This window comes from Theobroma cacao, chromosome 3 (genome assembly GCF_053813885.1).
Source record: "Theobroma cacao isolate CCN51 chromosome 3, ASM5381388v1, whole genome shotgun sequence".
Taxonomy (NCBI): Eukaryota; Viridiplantae; Streptophyta; class Magnoliopsida; order Malvales; family Malvaceae; genus Theobroma; species Theobroma cacao.
Genome location: NC_142641.1, coordinates 15,112,000 through 15,126,314, shown reverse-complemented (window position 1 = coordinate 15,126,314; position 14,315 = coordinate 15,112,000).

Sequence of the window (14,315 nt, the reverse complement as noted above, 5' to 3'; positions counted from 1 at the left end):
TTGAAGTCTAATTTAAATATTAAAGGAAAACCTAGATGTACTCATTAAGGGGGAGTTTTGAATATATTTTTTAATGATGACAACAAAGGAGAGAAATAAGACTAGGTTAAATAGAGTTTGATAGGTCTTCATGTTTAATTTATGCGTGTGATGCTTAGTTATGATTTTGTTGAATATTATGTGCTAGTTATTATGGATATTCGATATATTTTGCTAAGGTACTATGTATATTGTATATCTTGTTTAGCTACTGTGGATGTTATAAATATTTTATTGTAAATTTTTAAAGAAAAATAGATGCATTAACTAAGGGGGAGCAACTCATTATGCATAAAGACTTGAAGCATTCATATTGAATGTAGACATTGCACTCTTAATCTAGGAGTGTTTTGTCATCATCAAAAATACGATGGATTTGTGTTTAATATCTTGTAGATGAGATCGTTTATAAACTTATGTATAAGCATAGATATTGCTTGATTTTACGAGAGTGTGCATGTTTATGTTGACTTGATTTGAGCAAGTTGTTAAATAATTTCGAGAGTGGAAATCTTTTACTTGCACTGGTTTAATTATATTGCTTGAAGCGATTATTTTGCAACACAACTTTCAAGCTTACACATAAGGCACAAATACCTCATTTTATTTTAAAGCATTTACATATATTCTCATGTTTTTAATACTCAAATCTTCTATCCTTAGCTTGTTTTCCATCTACGCCATGCTCATAGAGTTAATGGTCACTAAGTTTGTGAGTCTCACCCGTTTATCTTCCTTTTGCAAATAAGTAATCAGCTCAAGTGTGTTTCTTAGCACATTGAGACTTGTTGCAACATAGGTAGTGGCATCTCTTAGACTTCCACTCCGAGTCGGTCCGCTGCATAGAGGTTGTGCTATGTAAAAGTGTTAGACTTATAAAATTATTATTAGTCTTTCGGATATGTATTCGTTAAAAACTTTAAAGTTGTTTATTGGATGCTAAGTGTGAGGTTGAAACTATCCAGAAGTTGGTTAAACGTGGATATTGTGTCTGGTTGCTACACTTTAATCACAACTATTTATTTGGTTTTAGTAAACAATAGTACTAATATTGCCAGTTGATCTTAATTATTCGGAATCTCAACTAAGGCTTGTTTGGGATTTGGCGGGTTCACTCGCAAGTCTCGGACGTTTGTAATGATCGAGGAGAAGGTCGTTACAATAACTTTGATTCTCTGCTTGCTATTTCGGCACCGTGCATGATTTGTTCTCCACCTATTACTTCGGTACATGTGTGATCTGTTCTCCTTCAACTAATTCGCCCAAAGCATGATTTAATTTTTCGTCGGTAAGCCACTGAGCATGATTTGATTGTGTCCAAGGGAGGACCACTTGTTTATTTTATTTCCATACGACATGAGATAGCCATGGAGAGGCTTAGATAAATATGATATCTCCCGGCAACTAGAGTTTGCCTTGGAGAATAATTTGAATAACTTTGATTGTCTTTTAAAGTAAGCCTAATGATGTGTGATAATCATTGGAGACAATAAGGATGGTGTATGCCCTCACATTGAAGACCTTAACGATAATGATATGCCCTGTATTTGTAGATGTTTGTTAGAACATTTAAATGCACGAAAGGTTCATATACTTTATATATGTGTTTTATATAAATATATATGGTTTTGCTTATCTGCACCACTCATTGAGTGTTATAATACTTACCCATGTCAAGATAAATAAGTCATAGAGCTGTGTGGTAAAGGTCATCCAACAATAGATCGATTTTGGCATCCGGTATGTTCCCATCCGTTGTGTTGCTCCACTAGGTCAGTCACGAGCTTCCGCTCCACACTTAGTTTGTTGTGTATGTAGGCATGCTGTGCCGTGTGAATTTATGTGTAAGGGTTGTTATGTACAAACCCACCTTGAATGGCCAACGTATGGCCCTATAAACATTTATATGAATTATGTGCCAAAGATAATGTATTATATTTGATTATTGAATCCCTTGTCTTTGTGTTGAATGGTTTTGAATTCTAAGGCTTGCTCGAGGCCTAGTGGGCTTGCCTACTAGGCTCATGCGTCGGTCATGGACCCTCGGGTTAGGTTGTGACAAAGTTGGTATTAAAACACCTAAGTTAGGGAATCTTAGGTGAAATTGTGTCTGTCAGCCGAGTGTCGAGATTAGCGTAGAGTCTTGTTCATGGTTTGTGATTGCAGCATGAATTATGAGCAAGAGGCTATATGAACTCCCAAGTTCTAGTAACCTACACTTTAAACCTATTGAAATTTGAATTTTGAACTTGGTATTGCTTCATCTCGGTACAAGATGTTGCCTAAGACAAGAACTACCTCTAGGGTCACCAGAGAGCAAGATGCCCTGAATGAGCCAATGGAACTACCATAAGTGTCCATGTCAAGGAGTCGTGCTAAGAGTAGAGCGACGAGACGCACTTGAAATGAGAAACCAAGTCATATGTACACTGATGATGAGAAAGTGGGAGTCGAGGATGACTACCCTATAGGAAAAGGTGTCATCTTAGAGGATTTGGCAGCAAGGTTGCAAAGTTTGGCTCATGAATGTGCTAAGTTTCACAATAGGAGTGAGGCACCATTTGAAAAGTGGGTTGACTCTAGTTGGCAAGATCTGGACTATGTGCCTCAATGTGAACACCAACGAAAGGCTATGGAGGTCACTTTGGTGGATTTTATGAAATTAAACCCCCCATCATTTACTGGTTCAACTGCAAAGGAAGATCTGCAGAGATTTTTAGAAGACATGGAGTGTATTTGTTCAGCGTTGGGATGCTCCACACATTGGTTAGTGGAATTGGTGGTTTTAGACTGAAAGATGTGACCAGAATATGATTTATTACACTTAAGAGAAGTAGACCATCAGGTTCATCTCTAATAACATGGGAGGAATTTGTCCAAACTTTTCTAGATCATTTCTTGCCTAAAAGCATGAGAGACGCAAAGGCACAAGAGTTTGACACTTTAGACAAACCCCAAATATGATGGTGACAAAGTATGATGTCCGTTTCACCCAACTCTCAAGAAATATTCTTGATTTGGTCTTAACTAAATACAAATGGATCAAGAGATTTATTTGAGGACTAATTGATCCACTTTTTAGAGTTTTGTCCACACAAAGGTTTGCCTTATATGTGGTAGTGAAGGATATGGCTAGAATGATTGAAGTTGGGAGATTGGAATTCAAAATGGAAGGAGGTAGGTGTCGTAATGCTAAAAAACAAGAACATCAAGGTTGAATAAATTCTAGCGCAGCTAGGAGTCCTACATTCATACACTATTAGAGTCATGAGGGAGCCACTCCTACGCACAGGCCACCAAGAAATAGTGATTTGTTTAGCCCACCATCTAAATGAGAACAATCTAGCGAAGTATCTAATTTGGGCCCCAGATAGATGGGTGTTTTATGTAATTATTATGGTAAAGCACATGGTGGACCATGCCACAGGGTAGCGAGATTGTGTTTCGATGTGGTCAGTTTGGGCATTTAATGAAAGACTGCCTAATGCAGAGGTAGACAATAGATATGACCACGGTTATGCGAGACATGTGGCAATTAGCCCGCTTAGAACAACACAGACTAAAAGAATGTTAAAGGTGACAAAGGTAAGGGAATAGCCTCATCATCTCATGGTAGATCGACATAACCAGATAATGAAAGTGGTAGTCAAGCACGTGTATTTGCTTTGACACCGCAAGATGCTTAAACTTCCAATGTAGTGGTCATAAGTACACATCCTATAGGTGGTACCAAAGCATTAGTTCTATTTGATCCTAGATTGATACATTCTTTTACGTCCCAACACTTTGTGCCAAAATTATATTAGTATTGTAGTAACATAGAGGAACCTCTGATTGTGACTACTTCCTTGAAGGAGATATTTGTGGCGGAGTATGTATATAAATCTTGTGTGGTCCACATAAAGGACAAGGACACGTTAGTAGATGTTTCTATGGAAGAAGGGAGTATGGATTTTGGAGGAAAAGCAATTGTATCAATACATTGCCAAATGTGTCAATAGATTACTGAGGAAAGGTAAAACTAAAAAAGGGATCCAAGCCATTTAGCCATTTAAAATAAAATCGCCAAACTCTTTATCTCTCTACCATCTTAAAACAATAAGGCCCCAAACAAATTCTTGGAGTTATTTGGAGCTAATCGGAGCTTGGGCAACGTTATTGAGGTAAGATTAAACATTTTTAGCGATTATTTTTTAATTTAATCAATTAGATTTTAAGAAATCTAATTTTTTCAGCTTTGGTGAATCTCCTTTGGTTTGGTTGGAATTTGGAGCTGAGATTCATGCAATCTGGCTTACAAGGTATGGGTTTAGCTCATTATTGAAGGATTTGAGCTTAAATGGTTGGATTACTAAGATTTGGTTAATTATGGAAAGATTGGCATTTTTCGAACGCTAATAATAATTAATAGTTTCATGTTTTAATGTGTTTGGAGGGGGAAACGAAGTTAAACCAACTCGTTGGCAAGCTAGAGGGCGATTGGAGGCTAAGGATCGAAGCGTGGTTTGAAGTATTTCCAATTTGTCACTATGGTGGTTTTGAATTAAAATGCATGTAATGCATGATGCCTTAATGAAGGCGCTGCCATGATATTGACATGTGTGCATGTATATATATGTATATATATGATTACCTAGATGTAAATGCCTAGGTTAGAGAACCAAACTCTAGAATAGGTGTTTGTGTGCTGTGATGTGAGCCATATGGGTGGCCTATGGTGTGTGTACCTAAACTAGGATGATTAAAGGCTATAATGAACCCTAAGAGTAGATTTCCCTAGGTGAAGGAAGTGCTAAGAGAATTTGATCCAATAATGCCTTAGAGATTTAGAGGCACTTAGAACCTAACCGAGCTTAAAGATGATTGAAGCTCGATAAATGTTAATTGTGGTTCGATAAGAAAAATATGAATGATAAAGGCATGATGGCCTTGTTTGTTGATTTGTGTTTTCGTCCGAGGGATGATTTTCGAACGTTGATTTGATTTATGGTTGAGTGGAGTTTCGTTCCCCTGTGACTATGTGTGTGCCTATAAGGATGGTGGTAAGCAGGGATGGTGGCACTATTCTCGCTTGTGATTCCCACCTATATTCTTTGATGACATCCGTTGAGATTACTCTAGGTGATGTCGACCGTAGAGAGATTACTCCAATCAATGACTTTGATTCTCCACCAGCTACTTCAGTACTATGCGTGATTTGTTCTCCGTCCATTACTTCGACACGCACATGATCTGTTCTCCACTAGCAGCTTTGCTCTAAGTGTGATTTGATTTTTAACTGATTAGCCACCGAACATGATTTGACTGTGTCCAAGGGAGGACCACTTGTTGATTTGATTTTCATACGATGTGAGATAGCCATGGAAAAGATTTAGATAAATATGATATGGTTCTGATGTGGTTCTCTGGCAACTAAAGTGTGTCATGGAGAATGATTTGAATAACTTTGATTGGCTTCGAGAGTGAGCGTAATGATGTGTCATAATTTTTGGAGATAATGAGGATGGTGATATGCCTTCACATTATAGACTTTAGGGATAATGATATGCCCTGTATTTGGAGATGTTTGCTAGAACATCTAAATTCACGGAAGGTGCATATACTTTATATATGTGTTTTATATAAATATATGTATGTGTGTGTTTTATATAAATATATATGATTTTATTTATCTGCACCATTCATTGAGTATTTTAGTACTCACCCATTTGTATACCATGTGCAGATAAATAGGTCACAAAGTTGTGCGGTAAAGGTCATCTAGCGACAGACCGATTTTGGCATCTAGTAGGTTCCCATCCGTTGTGTCGCTCCAATGCATCAATCACAAGCTTCCGCTGTACACTTAGTTTGTTTTGTATGTAGACACGTTGTGCCATGTCAATTTATGTGTACGGGTTGTTACGTATGAACCTGCCTTGAATGGCCAACATATGGCCCTATAAACATTTACATGAATTATGTGCTAGGGATAATGTATTATATTTAATTATTGAATCCCTTGGCTTTGTGTTGAATGGTTTTGAATTCTAAAGCTAGCTCAGGTCTAATGGGCTTGCCTGTTGGGCTAGTGTCCCGGTCACGGACCTCTAGGGTGGTCGTGACGCCTAGCTAGTGGCAAACATTCTAATTGGAATGACTACTAGTGTCACGACCCAGTACTCCTTGCGAGCCCGTGACAACCGCTGCTGTGTCCCGATAGATACTCATTACCCAAAATGCCAACCGGAACCCCGCAAGGCTTTAATATCAGTTTCTCATTTTTCCCTGTGAGTAATAATTGCCAAATATCATGTTTTAAAAGATTTTAAACTATTTCCAACTTAAAACAATAAAAAAATGGTTAAACAAAATATTCTATTTTCTTATAAAATAATATTTTTGGAACACTGCGTAAATAATTTTTACAGCGTAAAAGCACAAAATAAATTCCTACATACAGTAGTATAGATAACTAAAGTATGAAATTTAATTTACAGTGACATGTGAACCCCCAAATGACAAAATGAATGAAGGCTGCAAACCTACAGTTTTTGAGGAAGTAGAGCCAACTGTAGCATTCGACGATATCAACTATCTATAGCCTAAACTGAGCTTGAAAGGGGTGGAAAGGTGGGTGGTGAGATTATAAAATCCCAGTGAGTAAACAGACATCATCATAAACATCTAGAGTTGAGTACATGGAGACGATAAAGTAAATCATCGTAAACCGGGTTACAGCATTAGAACACATTTCATTCAAAATACCTAACGAGGCTTATGATCTCATAAAAACTAGACTTGTGCCATAAATCCATCATCGGGGACACCTTGGCCGAGGCATCCTACCAAGACCGCCAAGGCTGTTAAAAATTCACATTTTGCATAAAACACATTTTTCGTTGGACATCACAGCCGTTCCTTGGCGTTGGTTGAGTTCACCATCACATGGTGGTTCGGCGTGAAGTGAACTCAAATATCACCTCAGGAGCTACCCTACGCGCCTCTACAACCGAGGTGAGCACATATAAATGGGGTTATTGTGCCCCTCTCATAGGCTGGTCCACGGAACTCGCCTACTATAGTAAGCTAATAATTATCCCACTAATCAATAAAATTCAATAACATGATATGGCAATTATTGTAATTCACAGCCTTTCAAGGTAAACAAACAATCCGTATTTCAATACAATTGCCAACCAACCAATCATGCCCGATTTATCATAAGCCAATCAATTTAAACAATCAAATTACAACAAATAGCAGTCTCCGTGTACTTTATTTTTCAAAATCATTATTAATTTCAAAACAATTTATAAATTAATTTCATTGAAACACATTTATTCATAAAACATAAAAATTTACCTTTTTAAATCCATTTTTCCATAGAATTCATGAAATCATCTAAAAGCCACCCTAGATAATTAAAATGACAATAAGTTTACTCACAATGTCTAGAGTGTGGATTTTCAAAGTACTCTGACTACTAGTCCTCGGATGCAATTTTCTTGCCTTTATCGGAGGACTCACCACCTTGACATAATACAAAATTGAGAAACTTACTACATTTGTGCTAAATCGAAATTAGACTAATTTAGACTACTAATGCATGATATGGAATGCAAAATGCATGGGTAACCATCTAAACCCGGTATTAGCCTAATTCATTTTATCATCCGATTAATTGGCCAACGCGTCCAATTTAGCTCCAAATTGCTCCATTTCTTTCCCAATACTTTAATTCACCAAACACAAGTCAAATAACCTAAAATTTGACAAAACCATCTTCACTTTTCTTCTTAGAATTTTCGATCAATAATGGTGCATTAACACCGTGATTTTTCCTACTTCTTTTCCACACCATAATTCATCATTTTTTAACCAATTCTCTTTAAAAAAAAATCAAATTCATCCTCACTCAATACAAGGTAGGTTCGGTCATTGATGGGTGATGGGGAAAATGAATTCTTTTCTTGTTGTTTTGCTTCTAGACATAGTAAACTAACTAAAAACACTAACATAACTTGAAATCAAATCAATCCAACATCATTCTCTCTCCATACCCATTCAGCTAGCCATGAATTCACTATGAAAACATGAAATTTAACCATGGAAAATAAGGAGAAATGCGTAAGGAAAATAGATTTCAAGTTTAAATTGAGAAATCCTACCTTTTTCACTTGTTTTCCTTGATTTTCCACACTTTTTCTCTTGAAATTCTCCACCTAGGGTTTGTTCTTTCTTTGTTTCCCTCTTTTCCTTGCTTGGCTGAATATTTGGAGAGAAGTGAGAGGTTTATAGGCTGATTTTTAAAGGAAATAATAAAATATTCTAAGCTTGACAAGTGTCATTTAATTATTGGTCTATTTTTAAAACTTTAAAAATTTAAACTTTTTATCTCCATCACATATATTTTCTCACTTATCCATAACATAAAAAGTCAATGGATGAATTCTATGAGCATGACAAGTGTTGGGTGTGTAAAATTACCATTTTGCCCTTGGGGTGGCAAAATGACTATTTTGCCCCTATCCTAAAAAAAACACCAAAATTAAAATTTTTCACTTCTCAAACTCAAATTATACCCCAAATGATCAATCTTAGTCAAAAAATTCATTTAACTCTAACATCTTAGCCTCGGGTGGTGAAATGACCATTTTACCCCCGGATCATGAAAATTCTAATTTGACTCCATATCGGTTCTCGAACTCTGAATCACCATTTTAAGTTATTCTGGAAATTTAAAATTTTAAATTTCCCCTTAAAATCTTCATTTGATCTAGTTCGTGGCTTAATTCAACTTAGTTGTACTATTAAGTACACTACCGACTTTTTACAATTTTTCGGGGCTTTCCTAGTATGCAAGCATATTGTTAATCACACGAATGACATAGCAAGTATTTTATAGAGTCAGGCTTAACAGCAACACCTCCCTTAAAATAAAATTTTGACCTCAAAATTTCACTTACCGGATTCGAAGAAAAGATGTGGATATTGGTTTCTCATCTAACCCTCTACTTCCCACGTCATCTCCTCCATTCGAGCATTCTTCCACAGCACTTTAACCATTGGAATGCTCTTGTTCCTCAACACTTGATCCTTTCGATCTAGAATCCGTAAAGGTTGCACTTCGAACTTCAAATCTTCATGCAACTCAATGGGAGGTGTCTCTAGAATATGAGAGGGATCGGGAACATACTTTTTCAACATCGAGACGTGGAAGACATTATGAATCCAATCTAACTCCAGGGATAATTCAAGTCTGTAAGCCATTGGCCCAATCCTTTCAATGATACGAAAGGGTCCAATATATCTCGAATTGAGCTTTCCCCGTTTCGCGAATCGAATCACACCTTTTATTACCCAATAAAATACCACAATTTATCATAATAGTATAATCAAATAAGATTTAATACTTCAAAATTTTCAAATTATTACCTTTCCAAGGAGAAACCTTAAGAAAAAATTTATTGTCAACTGCAAATTCCAAATCTTTCCTCCGTATATCAGAATAACTCTTCTACCTATCTTGAGCTGTCTTTAATCGCTCTCGGATAACCTTGATCTTGTTGTTTATCAAATCAATCAATTTCACATTAAACAATTTCCTCTCACCCACTTCATCCTAACAGAGCAGAGTTCGACACTTACTTCCATACAGAGCCTCGTATGGTGCCATCCTAATACTAGACTGAAAGCTGTTATTATACGCGAACTCCACCAATGGCAAGTGTCTATCCCAACTCCCAATAAAGTCAATGACACAAGCCCGTAACATATCTTCCAAGGTCTGAATAGTCCTTTCAGATTGACCATCTGTTTGCGGGTGAAAGGCAGTGCTAAATCTCAAATTAGTTTTGAGAGCTTCCTAAAATTTTGGTCAAAATTGAGAAGTAAACCGAGGGTCTCAATCTGACACAATAGAAACTGGAACTCCATGTAATCTCACAACCTCATCTATATAAGGCCTAGCCAGTCTCTTAATAGAATACGTGCTATGGATAGCCAAGAAATGGGCAAACTTAGTCAATCTATCCACAATCACCCAAACAGCATTCTTCCCACTCGGTGTCCGCGGTAAACCCAATATAAAGTCTATAGTCACGTATTCCCACTTCCATTCTGGAATAGGTAAACGCTGAAGAGTACCTGATGGTTTATGATGTTCCGCCTTGACCTGTTGGCATGTGAGACATTTTGCTACAAACTCTACTATGTCTCGTTTCATACCTGGCCACTAATAACTTTCCTTGATAGTCTGATACATCTTGGTGCTTTCGAGATGTAAAGCGTAGGTGGAAGAATGAGCTTCCTCCAAAATAGCTCGTCTTAACTGATCATCCTTAGGGACACAAATTAGGTCTTTAAGCATCAAAGTACCATCATCACTGAGTCTAAACTCACTAATTTCTCCATCTTATAGCTTTTGAACTTCTTGCTTCAACCAATCATCGAATTTCTGCAATTCTTTGATTTGATTCAACAATGAAGGTCTCACAACGAAACTAGTAAGTAGGGTTCCATCCTCACCATTATTCAACTAGATCCCTAGAGATTTCATCTCAAGTAATATCAAAAACTAAGAACTCTGAAGTGCTGCTAATGAAGATAAGGATTTACGACTTAAAGCATCCGCTACAACATTTGCCTTCCCCGGATGATAATCAATCACCAAGTCGTAATCCTTAATCAACTCCAACCATCGTCTTTGTCTCAAGTTAAGCTTTTTCTAGGTGAGCAAGTATTTCAAACTCTTATGGTCGGTAAAAATCCGACAACGCTCACCATATAAGTAATGCCTCCAAATCTTCAATGTAAAGACTACTGCTGCTAACTCCAAATCATGGGTAGGGTAATTCGTCTCATGCTTCTTCAACTGCCGGGAAGCATAAGCTATTACTTTTTCATCCTGCATCAATATGCACCCTAATCCCAACTTAGAGGCATCACTATATACCACAAATTCTTTTCCACTAACAGAAAGTGTTAAAACGGGAGCGGAGGTCAATCGGTTCTTCAGCTCCTGAAATCGACTCTCATAGACATCATCATCCCACTCAAACTTAACTCCTTTATGGGTCAAACGAGTCAGAGGAGTAGCTATCAATGAGAATCTTTGAACGAACCTCCGATAATAACCTGCTAAGCCAAGAAAACTACAAATCTTAGTTACCATTCTTGGTTGCTCCCATTGTAAGATTGCCTCAATCTTATTGGGATCGACATAAATTCCAGCTCCGGACACCACATGTCCTAAGAAAACCACTTCCTTTAACCAAAACTCACATTTAGAGAACTTGGCATAGAGTTGTCTCTCACGCAAAGTTTGCAACACAATGCGCAAATGGGCAGCATGCTCATCATCATTCTTCGAATAAACCAGGATGTCATCTATGAATAGTATCACAAACTTATCCAAGTATGGATGGAACACCTTGTTCATAAGATCCATAAAAGCTGCTGGGGTATTAGTCAAACCAAACAGCATCACTAGAAACTCATAATGCCCATAACGAGTCCTAAAAGTAGTCTTGGGTACATCCTACTCCTTAATCTTCAACTGATAATATCCAAACCTCAAATCAATCTTAGAAAACACCATAGCACCTTATAATTGATCAAAAAGATCATCGATCCATGGTAGAGGATTTTATTCTTGATGGTCACTCGGTTCAACTGACGGTAATCAATACATAACCGAAGAGTGCCATCCTTTTTCTTTACAAATAGAACTGGTGCTCCCCAAGGAGAAATGCTAGGGCGAATGAAACCCTATCCACAAATCTTGCAACTAGACTTTCAATTCTTTCAACTGAATCGGAGCCATTCGATATGGAGGAATGGAAATAGGTGCAGTACTCGGGAGTAGATCAATAGGGAACTCGAGCTCTCGATCAGGAGGTAGTCTCGGTAACTCATCAGAAAATACATCAGGAAACTCACTTACTATTGGGACGTCCTCTAATTTAGGTTCCCCTTTTGAAGTATCGATCACGTGTGCCAAATAAGCCGAATACCCTTTCTGCACCATTTTCAAAGCTTTGATGGTCGAGATTACACAAGAAGGTAATACTCGACGTTCCCCTGCAAATACAATCTCTGCTCCCTCCGAATTCTGAAGTACAACTTTTCAGAAACAATCCACATTTGCCCGATGTGCAGTTAGCCAGTCCATACTTAATATCAAATCGAAATCTTTGATCTCTAGAGGAATCAAGTCACCCCCAAATTCTTCCTCACCAACCAATACCCCACAATCTCTATAACAATTGTTTCTAACTAGTTTTTCTCCTAAAGGGGTGTGAACTATAATTTCTTCCTCTAATGGTGACAGGTTTCTATCAGTAATTGATGCAATGCCATACTCACATATGACCTATTTGAGCCAAAATCTATTAAAACATAAGCATCTTTATCAAATAAAGACATAGTACCTGTCACTATTCTAGGTCGGACCCGTGCCTCATCTTCCGTCACAGCGAAGACTCTTGTCGAAGTACGAGTCTGTGGTCTCGAAGGTGGATATGCCGGGTTATTACTCTCTACACCAGACTGTATAGCTATTCCCTGCCTCGGTGGTAACCCAGAAGGATCTCTCCTCTACATATCCGTACGAGCTAGTGGACATGGAACAGCTGCTATACCTCGTCCTAACTGTGGACAGTCACTGCTAATGTGACCTGTCTGTCCATATTGAAAACATCTTGCTAGCCCTCTACATAGCCCAAAATGACTTTCTTCGTAATTTTTGCATCTATCAAGACCTCTAGAACTTTTCCCAAAACCAGTCATAGCAGATCTGCTAAACCTTGAAGGTCTCTGCTGTGATTGTGGAAATGGAGGTCGAAGAGATGTCACTGAAACAGAAGTAGTGCTCCCTGAAGCTGCTAAGTCCTTGCCTCTCTTTGATGGTTGACTAGAAGATACACTCGGATTTCTCCTCTTTGCAAACTCAGCTTGTATTCTCTTATTCTCATTTGCAAGCTTCTCGGCCCTTAAAGCCATTTATGCCACCTCCTTATATGGCTCCCTACCAGTCACTGTCATCCGCTCTCTAATCTCATTACGGAAACCTTCTTTGAAATAACTAGCCTGATCCTGCTCAGATTTCACCAGATCTGGCAGATATAACATCAGCTCGTTAAAATGAGCTTCATACTCCTCTATAGCTAAATTCCCCTGTCTCAAACTCAGAAATTCTCTATTCTTTTCTTTTGGATGGAAATAAGTGAAATACTGACCATCAAATTCTTTTAGAAAGTCTGACCAGGTCGGAGGAGTAGTGGAACGGGATTTTACTGAATTCCACCATGTACGGGCTCTCTTCTCTAGTAATCTCGTGGCCACCATCAACTTCATGTCGTCATCCAACCTCATATCAGAAAGTGTCTCCAAAACCTGATTAATCCAATCTTTGGCTACGGTCACGTCCAACTCACCAGTAAAAGAAACGCAACCCAGTTGTCTAGCCTCCTTCAGCTTCTTAGAAATAGATACATCTTGTACTGGCGGAACTAAAGGAGTAGTTGGAGGCACTATAGATGGAGCCTGACCAGTCTAAGCTTGACCAGCCATTATGGTAAAGAAAGCTATCAATGTTTGTCCTGCCTCAAGAGCCATGGTAGGAATGCCCGTAGGTGGCGGAGGATGTGGAGGATGTGGAGGAGTCTCGGCCTGCTCAGCAGTAAATGCTGCCCGAATGGTAGATGCAGTCGATTTCTCTTCTACTGCATCTAGCTGACGACGTTGGGAACGACCTCTTCCCCTCCCAGTCGATCTAGTGAGAGGTGGGTGTTCTCGTCGAGGAGGCATGCTAATCTATAAGAGGAAACAAGCAGGTTTCGGCAACCTCAAGCTCTATATGCTGATCCATGTATTCTATTCAACCTAACTTGACTTAACTTAACTTAACTAGGGGCCACACTGACACTGTAAATTTTAAAACAACTTTAAAACTAAAAACTCTGATCTTTAAAACCAAAAGCTCTGATACTAATCGAAGTGTCACGACCCGATACTCCCCGCGAGCCCGTGACAACCGCTGCGATGTCCTGATAGACACTCATTACTTGGAATACCAACCGGAACACCGCAAGGCTTTAATATCAGTTTCTCATTTTCCCCTGTGAGTAATAATTGCCAAATATCACGTTTTAAAAGATTTTAAACTATTTCCAACTTTAAACAATAAAAAAAATGTTAAACAAAATATTTTATTTTCTTATAAAACAATATTTTTAGAACATTGCGTAAATAATTTTTACAGCGTAAAAGGAAAATAAATTCTTACATACAGT